This window comes from Hesperophylax consimilis, chromosome 1 (genome assembly GCF_061612785.1).
Source record: "Hesperophylax consimilis isolate HC1 chromosome 1, BYU_Hcon_1.0, whole genome shotgun sequence".
Taxonomy (NCBI): domain Eukaryota; kingdom Metazoa; phylum Arthropoda; class Insecta; order Trichoptera; family Limnephilidae; genus Hesperophylax; species Hesperophylax consimilis.
Genome location: NC_142836.1, coordinates 31,035,602 through 31,044,298, shown reverse-complemented (window position 1 = coordinate 31,044,298; position 8,697 = coordinate 31,035,602). Strand labels below are relative to the sequence as shown.

Genomic DNA, 8,697 nt, shown 5'->3' with positions numbered 1-8,697 from the left:
TTGTGTTGTGATGGGGGACTTAGCCAGCCGATAAAATGAACAGACTACGCCTGGGTGAGACCCAAACGTGATGTCAACTCAACCACCGACCGGACAAAAGAAAAAAATCAAAAATTTGAACATATAAACTATTATAATTATAAGATCTTTGTTTTTTTTTAATAACCTAACGAGTAAAACCTCAAATTTAAATATTTAATTATTGAAGATAATATTAGCGATTCCTAAAAGAAAATGTGAAACAAAAAAATATAAAAGATAATAAATAACGCGAAATGCGCATTTTTCACTCGATATTCTGGTTTTATAAGAAAGTAGGGTTGTCCTAAATTTTCTTGTCTATGGTTTTGACAAGCTTTAAAAGCCATAAAATTTAAGGTAAGTTCTGTTGGTAACAGTGAATCTGCAAAAAGTGTGCCCAAGTGTGCTTATGGTGTGCCTTATGGTGTGCCTAATCCCATGTAATGAAAATGTACTATTGTTTTGTTTGTATTTTTTTGAATCTGTGATATGATGAGGTAGAAATTGTAAAAAACAAGGAATAATAATCAAAATTAAGAAACAAAGCAAAAGTGTTGATAAACTAACAACAAACGTAGAAACACGACACCTGACGACGCCGCGCTTTTTAAACGTATTTATTTAGTGATTTGACATTTGACCATAAATAAAACACTCTCGATTTGACGATAAATGACAGTTGCTTTAGGGCTGCCATTGTGCTATATTTATAATTCCCTTCTATATTATCGGGAAAACAATATTTGGTAAACTTGTCGACAAGTGGCTGGTTTATTTGGGGGTAAAATTCGGTTTATGGGAGTCACTCGAATAACCGAAATTGAACTTGATTTAGAATAATTTAGGGCTGGGGAATCCGAATCTGTAAGAATTAGGTGGGGGTCGGCACTATTAATTGAGTTATAGGGTTTTGAAATTTCGTACGCGATACATAGAAACCATGTTTTATTTATCAATTATGACATAAGAAAATCAAACTAATGACTATTTAATAGTCTCACATTTCAGAAGTGCCAACCAAAAAATAAAAAGTGTTGCCATATAATAATAATAGCAATGCATGGAAAATTCAGAAAATTAAGTATCATTTGCCAGATTTGTAGTTTATTATTTAAAATCTTGTAAATATTAAATTTATATATATATAACCTAACCTAACTGTGATTTTCTATAACAAAAAATTGCCCCTTTAATAACCCCTGCTCGCGTCCCCTTTAGAGTTATATTCCAGTTTTCAAGTAGTTTGTGGGCTACGCTAGGTTTGTATAGACTGGTTTGTGATTTCATTCTAATACCTTTTTTCCATGTTATTTCCTGTTACAAAAAATTGCCCCTTTAATAACGCCCACTTACGTCCCCTTTAGAGTTTTATCCCAGTTTTCAAGTAGTTTGTGGGCTACGCTAGGTTTGTATAGACTGGTTTGTGATTTAATTCTAATACCTTTTTTCCATGTTATTTCCTGTTACAAAAAATTGCCCCTTTAATAACGCCTGCTCGCGTCCCCTTTAGAGTTATATCCCAGTTTTCAAGTAGTTTGTGGGCTACGCTAGGTTTGTATAGACTGGTTTGTGATTTAATTCTAATACATTTTTCCCATGTTCTTCTGCCTACTCTAACCTAAACTAAAAACCTAACCTATTTTGTAAAAAAATATTATTATTATATGACAACACTTTTCTTTTTTTGGTTGGCACTACTGAAATTTCAAAAGCATATAGTCATTAATTTGATTTTCTTATGTCATAATTGATAAATAAAACATGGTTTCTATGTATCGCGTACGAAATTTCAAAACCCTATAACTCAGTTAATAGTGCCGACCCCCACCTAATTCTTACAGATTCGGATTCCCCAGCCCTAAATTAGTCTAAATCAAGTTCAATTTCGGTTATTCGAGTGACTCCCATAAACCGAATTTTACCCCCAAATAAACCAGCCACTTGTCGACAAGTTTACCAAATATTGTTTTCCCGATAATATAGAAGGGAATTATAAATATAGCACAATGGCAGCCCTAAAGCAACTGTCATTTATCGTCAAATCGAGAGTGTTTTATTTATGGTCAAATGTCAAATCACTAAATAAATACGTTTAAAAAGCGCGGCGTCGTCAGGTGTCGTGTTTCTACGTTTGTTGTTAGTTTATCAACACTTTTGCTTTGTTTCTTAATTTTGATTATTATTCCTTGTTTTTTACAATTTCAAATACTTTTATTGATTAAGTGCTTCGAATATTTATATTGAAATATTGTTTTAAAAAGCGAATTTTCATTTTACGTAATTCAAAATTAAAATGCTAAAATTAAAAAATTTCCAAATGCAGTCATTTTCCTTTTATAGTAATCAAGGTAAATCAAAAGGTTTTTATGATACATGCATGCATATATTTATGTTTAATTGCAGAATACTGCAGTTATATCTTGGCACGCAGATATCCCGGAGAGTATATAATGTGAAGGAGCTGAAATGAGATACCTTGTCTGCTGCAAGAGGTCACTTTATGTTAACCCTTCATTAAATATTACACTGTTACATTCCAATCTCTTGTACAAGCACCTATTTTTACTTTCACGTTTATTTACAGAAAATTGTACCGGTACCTTGGGAAATAGACAACTCTGGGTGTACAGGAAGTGCTACTAATGGGACCATCCTGACTTACTATGTATTCCGTACGTCAGAGTAAGAGGTCAGTACACTATGATACTTTACACATACAGTAGTGAGGCATTATTAATCATAATATGTCCTACTTACAACTATTCAAGAGATATTTTTTATTCCAGAATACAGCAAATGTATCATGGAAATAGACAACTCTCAGCGAATGAGTCTTGCAGGAAAGACTGTTGATTTGAACAATCTGGGTACAGAATATGTAGGAAGTCAGACGCTTTGTCTGCTGGAGGCTAGTATACATCCTTCATTTTACAGTAAAATTTTGTGTGGCATATGTTTTTTCAGAAGTATGTACATGCGCATTCTAACTTATATTTATTTATATTCCAGAATACTGACACTGTAACGATGGATAACCCACCATAGTAACTGTGTGGTGTGTGTGTGAGTGTAAAAGGAAATTCGCCAATAAAATGTCCACAGCACACAAAAGAGGGTTTTTTTTACAAATTGTTGTCAACTGGCACGCTATAATGCTCAAAACACTTATATAGCCAATGTATCAAAAAAGCCCTTCGCCATGCAATATCAAATTAACAGTTATATGTGTTACGTATGTCATGAAACATTCCAAATTTCTACTAAAAGAGTAAACACCGCCTTAATCGAAATCAGGAGTACTACCATAATAGATCTACGGGGTAAACCAGCAGGGAGCCTAACCGCTTGAGTGACGAGACAATGATAGAGCTGGTAAATTACATCAATCGGATTACCAAATACCAATCACACTATTCGAGGCAGCAAAGTAATGTTAGAAAGGAAAAGAAGAAATATGAACAATCTCTAAAGTCTGGGGCATCTGCTGATGATATGTACTGTAGTAAATTGTGGTACAACGATTTATTTAATTTCGTTCATGATCAATGCACTTCCAGGGAATCTTCATCCAACTTGGATAGTGATGACGAAAGTAGTTGTGAGGTAAGTAAAACATTAGCCGTTTTCAGCAATTTCTCAATTCAAAAGTTATAAAAATGCCCTTCATTGGCGCGTTTAATCACACACATGTAATAACAACATCCATGCTTTTATAATTAGTATAAATACATTATAGTTGAATAAACATTATTATTTACATTTTAAATTACACGAAAACTTATAACTATTTAGAACTACTTCACTCGTTTTAGCCTAATTTACATGATCATCTTGCCATGGTACTCTTGCTTCCCTCCTGATTAAAATAATTCATAAAGTTTTCTCGAACTATCTTCGCGGTGTTCAAAGTATTTTTCAAAAAATACAGTATTTTGTAGAACTCCTCCATCAGATATCCTACCATTCATACCAACATCTATGTGTACAAATTGGTATTTTGCATTAACAATTGCCATAAGAATCATACTATGATGTCCTTTATAATTATAAAAATACGATCCACTATTAGCCGGTGGAACAATTGTAATGTGCTTCCCAACAATGGCATCGAGACAATGGGGAAAGTCCCATCGTTCTTCAAACATCTTTGCTATTTCTTTCCATTCTTCTTCAGATGTAGGAAACTGAAATATAAAATTTAGCATTATAATAATAAATAAATAATAATACTTGGATGACTTGTATAGCGCCGTTTTTGTGCAAAAACACCTCAAGGGCGCACGAAAAAACCAGTTAGGAACTTATCACAGTTATTTGTTTTCAGAGAGACAACTCTCAAGATTCTTCAACTTCCAATCAACAATATTCATCTAATAATAGTGAATCATCGGACAATAACGAGACCCAATCAACATCGTCAAATAATAATTTATCTCGCCCACCAAAACCGGGTAAAGCAAAAAGGAAAGAAGAAACCATAGCTAATGAAGTATTGGAATCAGTAAGAGATCATTTTAAACGTCCTCATCCAATCTTAATAGAAGACCACTGTGACATTATTGGCAAAAATGTGGCCATGAAACTGAGGACTTTAGATAGGAAACAAATATCTATTGCAGAAGAACTTATTAACGATTTACTTTTTGAAGCAGAAATGGGACACCTCACTCTCGAGCACGCCTACATAAACATGAGAGATATTTTGAGTCGAAATCAACTTAATGTTCCTGTTCAGCAATATCGACAACAGGTTTATCAATCCTCTCCTGCTAGGACATATACCCCTGTAAGTTTTGTTTCTTCAGGAAGTCCTAGCCCACCTTACCTTCTCTTTCCCTCCAGCCAACATTCAGAGCATCTTACTCAATCATTTCAAACTAGCCATCCACTTAACAGTCCCCAAGCCAATTCATACTCTGCACAAATGCAAACACCTACAATTCAGGGAAACTAGCACGCTGAAGCGGAAGTACTTGTGTCGATTCCAGATTCTGCATCAACATTCCCCAATAATTTCAGTGTTGATAATATATAATTTGTAGGCGACAGTCACACTTTTGTAGTTTTTCAATTAAAGTTGTAATTTTCTAAATAAATACTATCCGTAACAGTGTTTTAATAACTCACCTTCAAATAATCTCTTCTCAGAATTTTATACAAGACCTCACATGTTTCAGGAATAATTTTTCCAAGCGCTTGAAGTGAAATAATTGCAGAAAATTTTAGATCCTCATAACTTCTTCCAGTTGCGAGAAATCTCAAAGTAACTGATAATCTTTCGTGCGCGGATATACTATTTCTCATAACTGTATCTTTTTTTGTATCAGTGGTGTAACCATTGCAAGTAATTTTAGGTATGTGTTCTCGTGCATTCTGAGATAGTTTTTAAAATCTTCAGGTTCAAATTTTAATTCATTTAATAAGTTTACATGACTATAAGTTTTCCTTTTTCAAATTAACGCAAGGCCTATCAACGCCAACTCGTCATCGTCTGCAATCGATGCCATCGCAAAGAGAACTGAAGACCGCTCCGGTACACCGGAATATCCCCATACACGCTACCGATGTACGGTTGACCTGCGCAGGCAGACCTTCGAAGGTAACCTCTCCGGTAGACCGTAGCGTGTATGGCTTACTTAACGCATGACATTTGATAAAATGTATAAAAGCTGATATACCAGTGACATTGGCATACTACAAGTAATTTTTTTATTAAAAAATAACTTAAGAAGGAAACCCGTACAAAAGGATTTATACAATAAATGTGATGCATTTGTTGCAAAATTGAAGTGTGCCGTAGATCTTGAAAAATAAGTTGTAAAAAATTATCATGACGATCATCTTAATTTTCAACAAATGGCATGCTATAAAATGAAATGGGACATCAATCGCGCAAAAACTGAGAACCAAATTGAAACTATATTGTAAAAGCAACAACCAACCCCGGACACACTGGGAAGATTCATTAATATGCTGCGGGTGGCCACACTGGACCGGCTGGAAGGGTAGCTAGGTTCTCTACCCTTGGTTGGCGGTCTCTTCTCGACGCAATCTCTGACGAATACGGATCTCTTGATATCACCCGCCATTTTCAAAGTGTAAAACATAAATAATACACGAACTTCCAAAAGTGTCCAAGACTTTAATTTATCGCTTTATAATATCTTTTGATGTGGAAAAGACGCTACCTCTCCCATGGATTCCATTTAACATCATTTTCTATAAAAGATAACAGGTTCTATAACATCGGCCAAAACTATTGCTGGATTCTGTTTCGATTGGCTGGAGAGAGACACTGGCAGAGGGCACGGGAGATAGGATCACGCCTTTATAAATATGTGACAATATTACACAATTATTATTGTATTCACACTCTTATGGCGGTCATAACCGTAATGTTAAATTAGTTTTAATATTTAAAGCACCAGTACAGAAAAATCCGTTTCATCAATGCATTTTTTAATTCCTGGGCATTCCTTTTTTATGAACGTCACTGATTCCAGAGATATCGAATCAGCTCTCAAAGCTCATCAGAGATTGTATATAGCTGAAGACTATATAGAAGTTATAAAAAATTGATGAGAGAAAAAAAATTTAAATTGGAAATTGGAAAATTGACAAGAAAAAAACAAAAGAGGTAGATAGCCATGTTCAAGAATGATCCAAAAAAACTCTTCTTCATCTATTAAAATACTCAGATATTTGACTAATTCCACCTTTTCAAGGTCTTGGCATTTGCATGTGTCAGGTATTTGTGTTCCAGGGGTACACGGTACACATGTCATTTAAATTAACTTTTATATTTATGTTACTGTTAGGTTTGCCTCTTTTGTTCATAGAAAAAAACACTGAATGTTTTTTGGCATTTAATATCAAGGTGTTGCATTCTAGCCATTTTGATGCTTTTACTAGACCTGTTTCAGATCCTTTGAAAAGTAAAACTGTATCATCAGCAAATGACATAATTTTCCCATTTCCTAGGTCCATTTTGCATAGTTCGTTTATATACGCAAGAAAAAGTATTGGTCTAAGGCAGGGGTGCTCAAACGGTCGATCGCGATCGACCGGTCGATCGCGAGTGCTTTTTGAGTCGATCTCGAGAAAAATTTCCCATTTTTCATGCCTTCTTTTTTATTATTTATTTGTAAATGTAGCGGACTGAGTTACTGAACGGAGTGTTCTGGAACATTGCAGATAATATCAGATATACATCTTATAGCCACAGCATCTGACACAAAATTCTGGTATTTTATATCTGAAGATAAATATCCGAATCTAAGGCAAATCGCCCTTCAGTTGACGACAATGTTTGGGTCATCTTACTTGTGCGAGTCTGCATTTTCTGAAATGAAGATAATTATGTCAAAATATCGCAATCGACTAACTGACGAACATATGTCATCGTGCTGGCGATTAGCACTCGGTAATTACGTACCATCGTATGAAAAGTATGCTGAGGACATGCAGTGCCACGCTTCAACATCCAAAGTCATTATTTAGTTAAGTTTAGAAACTAGAACTCGTTTGTTTTTTTTAAGAACCAATAAACTTGCAATTTCGAATAATTAATATAAGTTTTTTTATTGACTTTTTAGTGCAGACCTCCACCTTACTTGACTAAAAAAAATGCATAATGCGAACTAATTTCTGTCGTTCTTCCAAATTCTATGTGGATTCGTGGCCATGCAATTATGCAACGTCCCTATATATACACGTATACCTGCGCTACGATACACCCTACCTACATAGACGACAATCCTGCATCACACATACTTGCAGCTTCTCAGAGTCGATCGATCGGAATCTAATAATATTGAGGTAGATCGCCAGCAGTTCAAGTTTGAGCACCCCTGGTCTAAGGGTACTGCCCTGGGGTACTCCAAACAATTTTTTTTCTGTGTTACTTAATTTACTATTGTTCTTTACCAATTGAGTTCTTTCCGAGAGGTAGTCATCAAACCATGAAGAGATGTGCAAAATGGGTACCCAAAACCATTTGAAATGCAAAATGGAAATGGGTCAAAACTTTTCCATTTGAAAATGCAAAATGGTTTTTGGAAAAGCATTTCAAATGCAAAATACCTGTTTTCAAAATGCATTAAAAATGCAAAATGGTTTCTCAGGTCAAACAATTAAAATAATTATAGAATTTTTAAACAATTTTGTCATTTAATAATGGACATCAATGTAGAACAAACATATTACATGATGGTAAATCCAAAAACACCACGACTACAGATTATGAAACCACAAAAAATTTGCGCGGGACTAATGTTGCCAACGTAAAAACATAGAAACTACTATCTAACATTTAATATTACAGCGTCGGCCATGTTCAGTGTTTGAATCAGTATTTTTTGTAATGGTATTACTCAATTGCCAGGCCTCCTACCAGGGAGCAACTTGACTAATGTAAATTATCTCTCATAGCGGACCGACTGATATTTGGGGCTTATGAAAAAAAGATGAGTGGAGAAAGTAGGAAGAATGTTGCAAAAAAGCATTTAAAATGGAAAATGCATTGAGAAAAACATTTAAAATGCAAAATGCAAAATGGTTTTTAAAAATGCATTTAAAATGCAAAATGTAAAATACCCATTTTGCATTTTGCATTTCCATTTGAAATGGATTTATTTGAAATAAAGCACATCTCTGAAACCATGCGAGTGGGATACC

The 8,697-nt window shown here is 34.5% G+C and overlaps 1 long non-coding RNA gene across 2 annotated transcripts; it reads left to right on the top strand.

Moving 5' to 3' along the window:
• The first annotated feature begins 1,877 nt into the window (after window positions 1-1,877).
• LOC149426629 (uncharacterized) lies at window positions 1,878-5,164 on the top strand. Of its 2 annotated transcripts, none has more exons than XR_016302870.1 (5): window positions 1,878-2,369; window positions 2,606-2,710; window positions 2,808-2,929; window positions 3,031-3,624; window positions 4,346-5,164. It is a non-coding gene; the product is annotated as an uncharacterized LOC149426629 (long non-coding RNA). The 2 variants fall into 2 exon arrangements; XR_016302872.1 differs by having other exon boundaries at window positions 4,332-5,164.
• The last annotated feature ends 3,533 nt before the right edge of the window (window positions 5,165-8,697 follow it).